General features: G+C 43.0%; 1 protein-coding gene, 1 long non-coding RNA gene and 1 other non-coding gene across 6 annotated transcripts in view; 1 reads left to right on the plus strand and 2 right to left on the minus strand.

The window, feature by feature from the left end:
- Positions 1-827: 827 nt before the first annotated feature.
- On the minus strand, positions 828-5,122 carry LOC116410352. Its single transcript, XR_004222317.1, has 2 exons — positions 4,809-5,122; positions 828-1,471 (listed from the first exon to the last, which is right to left on the minus strand). It is a non-coding gene; the product is annotated as an uncharacterized LOC116410352 (long non-coding RNA).
- Positions 1,275-1,365, minus strand: mir210 (microRNA mir-210). The gene has a single exon (NR_049608.1). It is a non-coding gene; the product is annotated as a microRNA mir-210 (primary transcript).
- A 6,729-nt stretch (positions 5,123-11,851) lies between the features above and the next one.
- phrf1 (PHD and ring finger domains 1) overlaps positions 11,852-14,888 on the plus strand; it is a 42,774-nt gene continuing 39,737 nt past the window's right edge. For 2 of the 4 annotated variants that reach the window (XM_004913679.4, XM_004913680.4), the window contains exon 1: positions 11,853-12,002. The gene's annotated coding sequence lies outside the window, so the exon portion shown is untranslated. Of the gene's footprint in view, positions 12,003-14,888 lie in introns of all 4 variants that reach the window. The other 2 variants (XM_004913677.4, XM_004913676.4) reach the window with 2 other exon arrangements.

Here is a 14,888-nt window from a genome sequence, read left to right on the forward strand (position 1 = left end):
CACTTACGCCTGCCCAAAGGCAGTAAATACAGGGCTGGGTTGTGGCCCCTGATGCTGCGCTTTGCATGAAGCACAGGATTTTCAATCTGGTGTTTTGTGCAGAAATCAACAAGTCCTGTTAAATGAACACTAAGAAGTACACTTTTGCGTCCCTTAGCACCCTCTTGCACTTGCTACCCCCTGGGCTTTGGTCATCCACAGCCACAAATCACTGCTTTGTTACAAAGGGAAGTAAAAGCAGTGACTAGTATGGGGCTACTTTTGAAAGATATAATTCTTGCCCCTTCTGATGAAATTCTAGGTGCATATCTGGGCCAGCACAAGTATCACAAATAGGCCAGGATTGGGGAATCTATCTATTCTACTATGGAAGAACATGTGCTCTTGCCCAGGTGGGCATGCTTGGGAAAGACACAGAGAAAATTAAACTTCTGTGACTGATAAAGCAAAAGGAATTCTGGGAAGGAAGCCCAGGTTCACTCCAAAAATGCCCATTTATATGGAATACCCTTAAGGCTGAGCCTCACCCACTGGGTGGTTTTAAAGCACATGCAGCAAGGTATTTGCAGCAGGATGCTTGTCACTAGATAGGGTCACTAGTTAGCCACAAAAAAAAAGTGTTGAGGGGCAACACAAATATGAAAAAAGTTAATTGGGGGCTATTTGGCAGCTCCTACGGGGGCTGGAAGCCTACACAAGGCTCTGTTTGTCAGTAAACTTAGTTTGTATAAACTAGACAGTATAAATTTAGTGTTTTAAAGGAAGGTATAAGGCCCTAGCCACCAGGTAAGTTTCAGTCATGTTAGAAAATAAAAACAGGGCTGCAATTTCATGGACATATGCTATTCAAACTTTATTGCAGCTAAAAAACAGCATCTGTCATTTTGTCATGGGCAGCAAACACTTTGCTATGACTGCAGCACAACAGCACCACTACCTACTATTTGCCCTGCAGAGAAGACAAATAAAGAAATAAAAACTTTTTGAAATAAAGAATTTGAAACAGCTTAAAATGATCTACTGTATGTACAGTATATAAATAATACTTTATTTTTTCAGATTGGGCCTCTTAGGGCCTGTCAGAGAACCAGACCATGAGGGCCCACTCTGACAACAGTAAGATGCAGACAGTGCTAAGTGTAATAGGGGACATATAGACATTTGCTGGAAATAGATGCCATTGCTCGTTTGATTGCCGTTGTGGAGAGATGAAATCAATGTTACCTCTTCAAAGATGCGGGCCCTGGCGGAGTGAAAGCCCACAAGCCAAGTTATTCCTAGATGCTGGTTAGCCGCTGTCACACGCACAGTGGCATTTTAGGAGCAGCGCAATGTGCGTTAGTCAGTGGCTGACCTGCATCTGGATAGTCTATTGCTGCCACTGCTGTAAACAAAACAGGAGACTTTTGTCTGATCTATCCAGTCATTAGCGCAGCCATCTTGTGCATGGATGATGTTCTATCTTTTCCAGCTACAAAAAAAAAAAAAAAAAAAAAAAGGAAGAATAAAAGTATTACAGACAGAGTTACCTCGGTGGCCCAGCCACGGCCTTATTTACCATATATGCACTTGATCTTGAGGGGTGGTGCCTAGGGCTTCAGCTTTAAGGGGCCAGCCCTCAGGTGCCTAGATGCTAAATTAGGTTTCCTGGGGTCAGCTTACTGATTGCCACTTTCCCCACACATAAATCAGGTGGGTGTATTTTTTGGTAGCAGAAATATATGCCATGAAATATGAATGCACTTTGGTGATCCTATGCACAATGGGCTTCACACTGTTCAGTGGACACTTGGCTTTTCATATGTTTCAGATGTTTTTTCTTGGTACCTCATGTTATGTGGGAGATACAATGCTTAAAGTTAGAAGCTTTAGAATTTTCATACATTTTTATAGATACTGCGAACTTCAGAAAAGCCTTGCTGTTTGATACTTAGAAGTCGAAAGACATGGTTAGCCATTTTGGATACAGCTGAATGTGTACTTTTAATAAAAGATATGGTTTTCTGTGGTAAACCTAATGTTACAGGATTTTTAGCTTTAAAATCTAAAGTATGCCATATTCTGCTGTAATGCTTTGAAAATTCTGTAGTTCTGGGAGTTTTTGTCCTGTAGAAGTCAGAAATCTTCATAAAACTATATATATATCTGGTATTGGCATGTTCGAGATACAGTATGAGGCTTTCCACATTAGTTGAGTTTTTTCCGATAAAATAAAATATTTTTCTGGTATAAATCCCTATATATTTTTTTTTTTTATTTAGAGCTCTAAATCTTGTTACAGAAGTGGAAATACACAAAAAGGCATATTTAAAAAGAACGCGTTCTCCTGAAAACAACAAAATATAGGTTTCCTACCTTAACTAACACCCCACTCCCAGTAAATACCCATAAAATGAGAGCAAAACATTTTGAAAACCGTCTGGCACAGAGCGTAACTTAAATATGCAATTCTGCTGGCACTTAAAGGATTATGAATATGAAACAGTAATTGTATATTTAAGTCACTTGACACTCAGTGTGAGTCATCTTGCATACAGCCTATTGCTCATATGGCAGCTCAGCCCTGCAGGTCTGTGGCAGGAACAGCCCTAACCTATCAGGTATGTTTGGGCCACAGTGACACTAAGGGGCTGATTTACTAAGACACGAATTCCAATCCGAATTGGAAAAATTCCGATTGGAAAACGAACATTTTGTGTCTTTTTCGTATTTTTTGCGATTTTTTCGGCGCCTTTACAACTTTTCGGAAATTGTCGCGACTTTTTCGTTACCAATACGATTTTCGCGAAAAAACGCGAGTTTTTCGTAGCCATTACGATTCGCTCGTATCTTGTCGCGACTTTTTCGTATTGAGCGCTCGTAAGTGGCGGCCGAAACTTTCAGACTTAGCATGATTTTGGAAGCCTCCCATAGGACTCAATGGCACCCTGCAGCTCCAACCTGGCCCAAGAAAAGTCACCATACTGAAGCTTGAATGAATCCGAACGCCACGAAAAAATCGCAACATTTTGCGCAACTTTCGGAATGGCTACGAAAAAGTTGCGATAATTTTCCGAAAAAATCGCCAAATATCGATCATTACGAAAAAAACGCAATCGGACACATTCAGCCGGTTCGTGAGTAAGTAAATGTGCCCCTTAGTTTTGGCACCATAGCCTAACACCTCTGTCAGGTGATGATGTGTTGGCAGATTCTATTAATGCCTATAAGAGGGGCTTGAATGATTTCTTTAACAAGGATAATATCCAAGGCTATTGTGATTGTAAGAGTTACAGTTAGTATAGGAATTTATATAAGTGTATAGCTAGGTCTGTATAAGTATGTGCATATATCTTCACTAGGGAGTTGAACTTGATGGACGTTGGTCTTTTCTCAAATCAAATCAATTATGTTGCTATGTGATCATAGCAGGCCAAGACTAAGATTCAAAATAGGCCCTGGCATTACAAGTACACAGAGGCCCAAACAGCACCCCTATAGGCCCACTAAATAGTGACCTTCTATAGCATCTTACAGCCCCTCTGGCATTTGCCAGAATCCACAGATTGCCAGTCGGGGCCTGGATCATAGTTCTGTTCTGACTAGGGATGCACCGAATCCAGGATTCGCTTCAGTATTTGGCCAGGTTTCGGCCGAATCCATGATTCTGGCTGAACCGAATCTGAATCCTAATTAGCGTAAATTAGCATATGCCAATTATGATTCAGCTTGGTATTCGGGCCAAATCAATTAGGGTGGATTCGGGGGTTCGTCCAAACCCAAAAAAAACAGGTTCGGTGCATCCCTAGTTCTGACTCTCACAATAGCCAGACAAATCAGAAATGAACATAATGGCAGTTCATTTGTGGAAACCCATGTTTAAAAGTAGAAACTCGTATAGTGATAAAGCTGCCAAAAAGCATAATTCACAGAAAAGCTATTATTAAACTACAGTGTAACGCTAATCACATATAGCTCTACTCACATAGCTTACATTCTATGCCATTGCCCTGCCTTAAGCCATCCTGTTATTCAGTGAGATGGGAGACACAGCAGATCCTCATTTCTGCTCGGCTTTTATTTCCCTTATCAGGTGTAAGCCTGCATTCCACGGCACCGGGGCCGCACACGTACTGAGCACACACACAGAATGGACCAAACAAGAACAAAAATGTAACACCAATGCCAGCATAATAATGGCATATCTCATTGTGAACACATACATTAAACTGATGGACTATCCAGCCTGCAGCTGCCCACTTGCTCAACTCCAACAACTTGACAGCTGTCAGCAGCCTGACAGCATTACCCAGCAGTTATCATATTTCCTGTATATCCTGTAAATTATATCCATATAAATGGTGCTCAGTGCTGTCATTGGTTATAATCACTGCACAGTTTTATGGCCTGTACAAAAGCGCTCAGTCTTTGACCTTGTGCCTTTATATGGTCATGCTGCGCCTCAGTGTCTTATTATATCCTTATATTTTACAACAGAGAGAACATTATTCACTATATAAGCTCTTCATAAAGCACCAACATATTTCACTGGTACAATCAAAGGGAATATATCAAACATACAAATACTGAGCATACAGGAGGTAAATAGCAGCCTGCTCTATAGAGCTTACAATCTAATATACTCATTAATCAAAATGAACGAAAATATAATAGGGAACTTAGATCCTTGGCTCCAGTGGGGAAGGGACTAACGTGAACGACCGTATAAATAAAATTAATAATAATATTCGCGTTCAGTTCTGTCAAGTTATGCAGCAGCCTAAAAAAATAGCAACTTACACATGCACCCTACAGCATCAGCATCTTACCTCCAAGTGTTTTCTCCTGCAGAAGCAACATCCGATAATCTCTAATAATGCCAGTATTTATTTTAATGCCTAAAATAGCGTTCGGCTACAGCAAAAAGTTTCCTTCTTCAGGACCCATCAAACACACTGTAAGTTACATCTGGGCTGGAGCAGCACTGCCCTCACCACCTGCCACCCAGTTCGGCTTCATCCGCCCTTAGACACTCCACCTCACCGTCCAATAGCAATAATAGTTTCCCTATGCCGCCCACGCCTGCTTGTATTCAGGGGCCAATCCGAGTTGACGTGGGCGGGCCAAACCTTCCAGTGCCACACTCCCGCAACTGGCCGAGGTGAGGCGCGTTCGTTTCTGCACGTCGTACTTTGTGGAATGTACCATTATTTGCCTCACCCACGGGAGGACGCTGACTAATTCGCCAATTGCTTATCTATTACCATAGCGTTAGGGATGAATTGAGCAACCACAGTTTAATATACGAATAAAGAATGACGCTTAGATAGTAGGATTCATTGTAGACGTGCGAATGAAGATATATTGTGGAAGCCTTTTTTTGGATGCTCCCCTCTAGAATTGATATTAACGCCGAAGCAGGTGGTTCGGCTTTGTTTTGCCATGAGTGCTGTGTCAATGCGCACGTACCACTAAAGCTGAGTGGCATTGGGGGCGTGGATTTATGATAAGGGGCGTGAGTCTATAATAAGGAGGAGGTGTTTAAGGGCGCGGGAAAATGAATTTGGGCTAGGCTAACTTAATAGAATGTTCATGGGTTGGCCTGTTGTGGTTGCGTGGGGTGGCCACCTGACTAGTATGATGCTTGACTTTGTTAATAGTAAAGAAAGCTGAAACTATGTTGAAGTGTTATGTTATATTTTTTTCTTTGCAAGAAAAGGTAGACATTTTTAGGACCCCATCACCTGGTCATCTGTGCTCCCAGTCTTTTATCCAATGCATTTTAATCCTACAGCTGAAAAGACCCCAAATTCTCCAAAATTACCTAAAATGAAGAAATTGTTTGGCAGAAGTAGGATCCGGGCACTTTAACAAAAAAAGTTTTTTTTTAATTTTTTTTATTCTACTGCGCATGGGATCACAGCAAAAGAAGGAGAAAGGGTCACTCACCTGCATGTACATCTTCCCTTTGAGTGAACATTCTTCAGTTCTCTCCGCCAACACGGACCCTGCTTGAACACGCAAGTTGGGCCAAGTAGGAAATCAGCTTAAACTGCACATGCACAAGCAGGGTCCGTGTCGGTGGAGAGACCCAAAGAATGTTCACTTGAAGGGAAGATGTCGCCCAGGTATCCTGCTGCGCTGCTCTTTTAGTTTGGGGTTTGCGATAGGGCAGTTTTTAAAGTTACAGACTGAGATAAGGGAGAGGTGAGGGGGGTCAAGGTAGGCCAGTTAAGGGGGCTTTTATAGCCGGGGGGGTGTAGTTCTCCTTTAAGTTGCAGAATCAGGTTTGCAGGATTGCAGCCCAAAAATTAATTTAGAACCAGTTATGCACCTCGCTATTATTTCTATATTTTATTGAAAGAAGTAATTTAACATTAAGGGGGTTATCGAGACAGCATGGGACCCATTTTTGGGTTGCAGAAAGAAACCCATTTACACAACCTCAGTCACATGCAGAGTCCTCCCTCATCCCTCCTGAAATGCACAACTGATTCCCCAATATGGCTTCATTCCCATATAACGCATAACAAAAGGCAAAGTAGAACAGCAGTATTGGCAGCCACCAGCTCTGGCCACCTGACTTCCTCTTCCTTTCTGGTGACCATGAGCATACGCAGTTGAAGATGATCTAGTCCTGATTTGAATTGCATGCGCTCCTGGTTGGTGATTGCCAACAGAGAGCCTAGGAGAGGAAGTCATTGCAGCAAGATATGGCATCAGCCAACCCTGTTGCAGCGCTCCTACTATAAGGCCCAGGAGCAGGGTCATATTGGGGTGTGGTGGTGATGCAGTACGGGAGGATTGAGATTGAGGATTCTCTTTAGGGGACCAAAGCTGTATAAAAGATTTTTTCTTTAAGCCTCTAGGCTGTATGTTGTTGGTATGCACTGGAAATTTCCCAGGGCAGTCAGTAACATTAGCACCTAAGACATAACGTAGTCAAAGTTGCAAGGTTTGCACTTAAAGGAGAAGGAAAGGCCAGTAAAGAGTTCATCTCAAACTGCAGGCATACCTTCAGTTCTCTCAATAGTGCCCTTAAGTCTCCCCATATTTCTCCTGTTCAGATGATCAGAAGCTTCATAGGAAAAAAACGCTGAGCTCTGAAATGAAAATTCCCATAATGCCTCACTCCTGCACCAAGACTGCTTTACATGCAGTTTGTAAGACTAAAGACCTAGACTGCTGTATATGCAGTTTGTAAAGCTGGCCATACACGTGGCGATCTCACGATGTTTCGTACGACCGTCGGTCGCACGAAACATCGTCAGATCCGCCACACACCATTCAGGGCTGAATCGGCAGGTAAGGAGGTAGAAACAATAGGATTTCTACCTCCTTCTGCCGATTCAGCTCTGAAGGGAGAATTTTGGTCAGGCGCCTTCTATGGCGCCCGATCAAAATTTTCTAACTTGGCCGATCGGCGAGCCGACCGATTTCAGCAGCTTCCTGCGATATCGGTCGGCTCGCTGACATGCCATACACGCACCGATTATCGTACGAAACGAGGTTTCGTACGATAATATCGGTGCGTGTATGGCCACCTTTAGACTATGGGGAAGCTTCCTGCTGAATGGCTCAGATCACACATTCCTAAGTGGGCGGGGGAGTGAGTTCTTAGCATTCTTGAAGGGGAGCAGGAGAGGGGAGAGCTGCACAGACTCTGGCACAGAAAAAAAAAAGAGACAAGAAATATTTTCTTGTGCAGCGTTTCTTTAAGTGTTTATGGGTGTATTTACATAGTCCTTTCTGATAAAGCTTACTTAGTTTTTACCTTTCCTTCTCCTTTAAGCAACTGACCAGTATATGCTGCACTTTTTAATACATAACTCTATTAAAGTGGTAGTACTGTGGGGTGTCATTGAGCCAAAAAAAAATCCTTTTATACAGTTGCTTAAAATCAGCACTACAAGGTCCTAGAACTTGCTATTGGTGCTTTTAATGTGCTGAACAGCTACAGGCTCCTTATGATATTGATATATCCAATGTGTTCGAAAAAAACTTTTGACTTCTTCAGGGGTTTTGAGAATCACACTCAAAGAAATAAGCAAATGTAGCTTTTCTTAACTACACTAGTGAAAAACCAAATCACTCTCTCATACACACACATCATAGTGTTGTCACCTGTCGAGTTTTGAACCAGTTAGCCTGGTTTTCCCCACAGGCTGTCTGGTTAAATAGTTACATATTTAAGTTGGTTGGAAAGTCTATCAAGTTCAACCCCTATAAAGGAACCCCATATCACATATACACACAAACTCATAGCAACCTATTTATACATTCACATATATAAACTATATATACCAATATCTATATTAACTGTAGATTGTAGTATCACAATAACCTTGGATACCATGCTTGCTGATAAAGGCTGTAATAGAATCTTTCATCACAACATCACTCAGCAGGGCATTCTACAACTGCCCTTACCATGAAGAACCACATACCCTGCTTCAAATGAAAGATCAGTTCCTCAAGTCTAAAGGGGTAAATTGGTACATTGATCTTTCCGATGGGAAGAAAGATTCCCCTCTATCTGTCTATAATATCCTCTAATGTGCTTGTAAAGGGTAGCCCCATCCCCTCACAAGCACCTTTTCTCCTGAGAAAACAACGCAAGCCAGTCAGTCTTTCCTCATAGTTTAAATCTTCCATGCTTTTACCAGTTTAGTTGCATATCTCTATACCGATCTGCTCAGCACCTCCAAAATAGTCCCAAATGTACAAAAATACTGACCAAGCAGTATAATTTTGTACTGTTTAATGGAATATTTTACAAGCACCACACCAGTTCTGTGTGATAGCATAATCATAGCACTGCGAGGCAGTAGCCCTCTGTGGTGGAACAAATGATGCTTTAAGACTTAAGCTGGCCATACACGCAAACATTGTTGTATGAAACATTGTTTTGTACAATATTCGTGCATGGCTGCTCGACGAGGCGACAGATATCGCAAAAGGCTGCGGACATCAGTTGTCTTGTCGATGGGGTGGGTTAAAAGATTTAGATTGGGTGCCATCGAAGGTGCTCAAGCAAAATCTACATTCAGGGCTGAATCGGCAGAAGGAGGTAGAATTTTTTCTACCACCATATCTGAAGATTCAGCCCTGAACATTTGTGGAGGGAGGGAACTATCTTTTGTGCGACCAATGGTTGCACGAAAGATCAAAAATCGATACGTATGGCCACCTTTAGTGCTCCATGGCCCAACCAATTTTTGAGGGTAATTATATTCTAGCCATTGAAATTGCATATATTAATACAATCTTGTGAGATAAGCAGTAGTGCACTGGAGTTCTTAGGTATTTCAGGCAAGACTCTCTCCACTGAGTTTCTTCCTACCCTCCAGGTTAACAGGCTCCTGATAAAATTGACCATTGTGTGTGAATTTATAGGACCTTAGATTGTAAGCTCCAATGGGAGCTGAGGGGCTGATTCATCAAAGTACGAGTTTGAACCCCGAAATGGGTAAAATTCGGATTATACACGATAATTTCTGATGATCGCAAATATCATGAAAATGCTTACGAAAAATTCGTATTAGTCATCATAATATTGTATTGGCGATCCGAAAGTCACAAAATTTTCGTATTCAAACGATCGTAAACCTTTCTGACTTTGATCCTTCTGTGCATGATTTTGGAAGCCCCCATAGGACTCAATATCACTCTGCAGCTCCAACCTGGCCCAAGGAAAATCTCCCATAGGACTCAATGGCACTCTGCAGCTCCAACCTGGCCCAAGGAAAATCTCCCATAGGACTCAATGGCACTCTGCAGCTCCAACCTGGCCCAAGGAAAGTCTCCCATAGGGCTCAATGGCACTCTGCAGCTCCAACCTGGCCCAAGGAAAGTCTCCCATAGGGCTCAATGGCACTCTGCAGCTCCAACCTGGCCCAAGGAAAGTCTCCCATAGGGCTCAATGGCACTCTGCAGCTCCAACCCGGCCCAAGGAAAGTCTCCCATAGGACTCAATGGCACTCTGCAGCTCCAACCCGGCCCAAGGAAAGTCTCCCATAGGACTCAATGGCACTCTGCAGCTCCAACTTAGCCAAAGGAAAGTCACAATACCGAAGCTTGAATGAATCCAAAACTTTCATACTCGGCGCAACAAATACGATTTTGTCGCACAAATTGTTGCGCTTTTTGTCTCAAAGTACGAAAAAGTTGTGCAAATTAAAAAAGAAGTCACAAAAAATATGCACAGTACTAAAGATTGTAAGCTCCAATGGGAGCTGAGGGGCTGATTCATCAAAGTACGAGTTTGAACCCCGAAATGGGTAAAATTCGGATTATACACGATAATTTCTGATGATCGCAAATATCATGAAAATGCTTACGAAAAATTCGTATTAGTCATCATAATATTGTATTGGCGATCCGAAAGTCACAAAATTTTCGTATTCAAACGATCGTAAACCTTTCTGACTTTGATCCTTCTGTGCATGATTTTGGAAGCCCCCATAGGACTCAATATCACTCTGCAGCTCCAACCTGGCCCAAGGAAAATCTCCCATAGGACTCAATGGCACTCTGCAGCTCCAACCTGGCCCAAGGAAAGTCTCCCATAGGGCTCAATGGCACTCTGCAGCTCCAACCTGGCCCAAGGAAAGTCTCCCATAGGACTCAATGGCACTCTGCAGCTCCAACCTGGCCCAAGGAAAGTCTCCCATAGGGCTCAATGGCACTCTGCAGCTCCAACCTGGCCCAAGGAAAGTCTCCCATAGGGCTCAATGGCACTCTGCAGCTCCAACCCGGCCCAAGGAAAGTCTCCCATAGGACTCAATGGCACTCTGCAGCTCCAACCTGGCCCAAGGAAAGTCTCCCATAGGGCTCAATGGCACTCTGCAGCTCCAACCCGGCCCAAGGAAAGTCTCCCATAGGGCTCAATGGCACTCTGCAGCTCCAACCCGGCCCAAGGAAAGTCTCCCATAGGACTCAATGGCACTCTGCAGCTCCAACCCGGCCCAAGGAAAGTCTCCCATAGGACTCAATGGCACTCTGCAGCTCCAACCTGGCCCAAGGAAAGTCTCCCATAGGACTCAATGGCACTCTGCAGCTCCAACTTAGCCAAAGGAAAGTCACAATACCGAAGCTTGAATGAATCCAAAACTTTCATACTCGGCGCAACAAATACGATTTTGTCGCACAAATTGTTGCGCTTTTTGTCTCAAAGTACGAAAAAGTTGTGCAAATTAAAAAAGAAGTCACAAAAAATATGCAATCGTAATTTGATAAATGGGCCCCTGAATTTTGTATAATCTCCCTAGCCCTATAAAGTAGAGGTGGCCATACATGGGCAGATTTCAGCTGCGGATTCAAGGCTTTTAGACCTATTTGGCAGCTTATATGGGACGTGCATACCCAACCGACATATCGGTTGGGCTGTTTTGATTTCCCATAGGATTGGGGACCGCAACGGTTCATTAAAGTGGTCCTTGGTTGGACGGCACATATGTGCACCTTTTCAATTTTCCTGATACCACTTAATTAGAGCGATATCGCCCACCTTAGGTTGCCAAATGTACCTATATGGCCACCTTTTATAGTGCTACAAAGCTCAACACATTCCTGTATTGGGGCTGTTTACCTTTTTATAGTGATGTGTATGCACCAGTAAAAAAAACATGCCAAATCTCTACCAATAATACCCAACATTTCATTTTCACAGACTATGTTTTTTAATGTAATATAGATACATCTCAGTAGTAACACTGTATACAAATAATCCCTACTGTTTTAACTTTCTCTTTTTTTATAGCCAGCCTCTGGGGCAATTTGTGAATGGCTTTCTTTCTTTATTAACATTACTAGGGCATGCCCACTGCCGAGCCGCTCCTCGAAAGGAACAAGAAGCTCAGCTCCAAACATAGATTCCCGCACCCGGGGGCGGGACTTCCTATCAGCATTGTGATGGAAGTCTGTGACCCCGGAAGGGGAATCCCTGTAATGTCGGTTTCCGGACGCCTTTCGCTGCTTTGGTGCCTGAGGCCTCGGTGGATTCGGTAAGAAGACTGGGTGAGGTGAGTGGCAGTGCAGCAGCCCCCCTAATGCCAGTCACTCTGCCTGCACAAACATTCCATAGAAGTGGAAGGCTCAGCAGGAGAGGAGGGCAATAGAAGCAGCGCAGGCTCCATTAGGGAACACGCACATAGACACCGTATCTATAGCGACTGACAGCTGGGTGTGTGCGCATCTGAGCCTCCCTTACAGCCTGCTTAGGGAAGGCCGCAGATATTTTGCTTGGCTAAACTGAGGTTATTTCCGCGACTCACTGCAGTGCCCCCCCCCCCCAAACTGCTGCTATTGGCTATGAGGGGTGTTGTGTGTTCCTCAACTGGGGGCAAGCAGCAGGGCATCTCCCCACTTACATGTGTCATTGCAAAGATCCACCATTCAGACGTTCTAGGCAAACAAATCATTTAGACACAGTGTCCTAGGCTATACCAGTTGTATCTGAATAAAATGGCTATAGCCCTTCTTGCTGGATTTCCCAGAAGAGTAATCTGAGGGGTGATGCCTTGCTTTATGGTGTATCTAAGGGAAGGAACTGGAACCATTTGTGAATATTAGTTCGACATAGTGAATCCTGATACAGGATCTATTAATCTAACCCATTCGCAGAAGGTTCTTAAATATGGGGATGTCACTTTCCCTAGAGAACTAGTCACAGTTCTTATTGTTAAAACATTCATATTGTTGTTTTTGAATGTTTTTGTTTTTCCATATTATGGAAAGACCCCTAATCTGGAAAATCCTTGGTCCAGACTCCAGAGCATTCCAGGTTCCTTACTTGTTCATATATACATTTTAAATGCATATATAATATAGCACATAGCATCTTAAAGGGGTGTTCACCTTTAAATTAAAACTTAGCCTTTAGTTTGATATAGAGAGTGCTGTTCTGAGACAATTTGCAATTGGTCTTCCTTTTTTGGGTTTTTTTCTTTTTAATTATTAGCTGCTGAACAAAAAGCTAATCTGGTGGCTAGGATCCAAGCAACCAGGCAGTGGTTTGAAAGAGAGACAACAACAAGCATAGACAGGGCCTAAATAAAAGCTAAGTAATAAAAAGTAACAATAACATTTTTGGCTACCGGTGTCAGTGAATGAAGACCAGTTGAAAAGTAGCCAAGAATAGGCAATTCTATAAGATACTAAGTTAACCTGAAGTTGAACCACCCCTTTAAACTCGACACTGAATGTGTATCAGATTCATTTTAAAAGCAAAAAGGTTTGAAGTCATTGGAGATAGCAGCATAGTGAATAAAACTGCAATAGCTACTCCTGTAATTTAGTGCAGTTTTTAGGGCCCTTGCATACAGGCATTTGTACTTATGATCATGTGCAATGACTTTCTTTAATTCACATAAAATTTCAGACGTTAACATGGGGGCTGTACTTAGGAGTGTGATGAAACAACGCATTACACCTTCACGTTAAGGCCCTTGGGCACATTTCTGTTAATGTCCTGTGACATTTCATTGTGAAGTAGGAATACTTGTTGTTTCTCTCTGCGGTGTATCTAGAGGCTGCAGATCCAACAACTGTTGCATGTGCATCAAGAGGTGCCTCTATAAGAAACTATTAACTCTCCACCAGATGTGTCCTGTGATCCTCCGTTCCCACCCATGGGTGTGTATTATGGGGGGGCCACAGCCATCCTTAATAGTTATATTCAGCTTGGGAAGATATCCACACATTCTTTGCATATAACAGTCGGATTTTCACCATACTCTGTAATCCGCCTATCCTGTCCGTCCATGCCCTTACAATGCCCAACTTCCTTCCTCCTGTTTTTATAGGCCTGTGCCCAGGTGTGTATTTAAGTCCGGTGCTGCCCTAGGCACGTGACCTAAATACACCCCTACGACGTGCATGTGACATCACGTGCACCGAACACAGACATGAAATGACATCACTTCCCCAAAGCCTGTGACTCCCTTCATCCCCAGCTCCATTGCCATATGCCCTATGGAAATCTGCGGCAAAGTCTAGGGGCTTTTTTATTTTTAAATTAAATGTGCCAACTTAGGCAGAGGCCCAGGTCTACCTTACTATAAATAGATCCCTACCTGTGCCTGCTCTGCCCCATCCACACATCACTAATCCATAGTAACGCCCCTCTCTGCAATATTTCATGCTACATTAATTGATATAATTAATTGATATATTTCTAAGCAGCATCAGAGGAATGAGGGAGCATGCTGAGTAGGGCTGCAGTTAATGAAGGTATCAGCTAATAAATTAAACTGTAACACTTTAGTGGCCAATCCCCCACCCCCTCTTACTGAAATGCTCCTGTAAAAATGAGGGAAAAATTAAAGGGACAGAAACACCAGAATTATTTAGAACGTTCAGTCAGCCACTAACCGTTCAGGGCTGAAACGGCAGATAAGGAGGTAGAAACAATAGGATTTCTACCTCCTTCTGCCGATTCAGCCCTGAAGGCAGATTTTGCTCAGGCGCCTTCTATGGCGCCAGATCAAAATCTTTTAACCTGGCCGATTGGGGAGTCGACCGATATCAGCAGCATCCTGCAATATCGGTCGACTTGCCATACACACACCGGATATCGTATGAAACAAGGTTTCATACGATATTGTCGGTGCGTGTATGGCCAGCTTTACTCGTACTCTTACTCTCCTTAGATTTTTTTTTTTAACTGCTTCAACCAGAATTACACTTACAAAATGCTGTGCTGCAGTTTCTAAAAAGGGTGATTGGGTGACAGCCTACATTCCTCTGCCTGCTCTCAGCCCAAAGTCAGCTTCATAGTGAATAAGCTTCAACAGCTGGGCTTTTTAGCAGTGTCTGCAGTTTAAATGTATATTTCTCTTCATCCAGACTCCTTTTGCTTGAATTTAGCGGGGAACATAAATTTAACTGCAGACATTGCTAAAGAGCCT

Source organism: Xenopus tropicalis, chromosome 4 (assembly GCF_000004195.4).
Source record: "Xenopus tropicalis strain Nigerian chromosome 4, UCB_Xtro_10.0, whole genome shotgun sequence".
NCBI lineage: Eukaryota > Metazoa > Chordata > Amphibia > Anura > Pipidae > Xenopus > Xenopus tropicalis.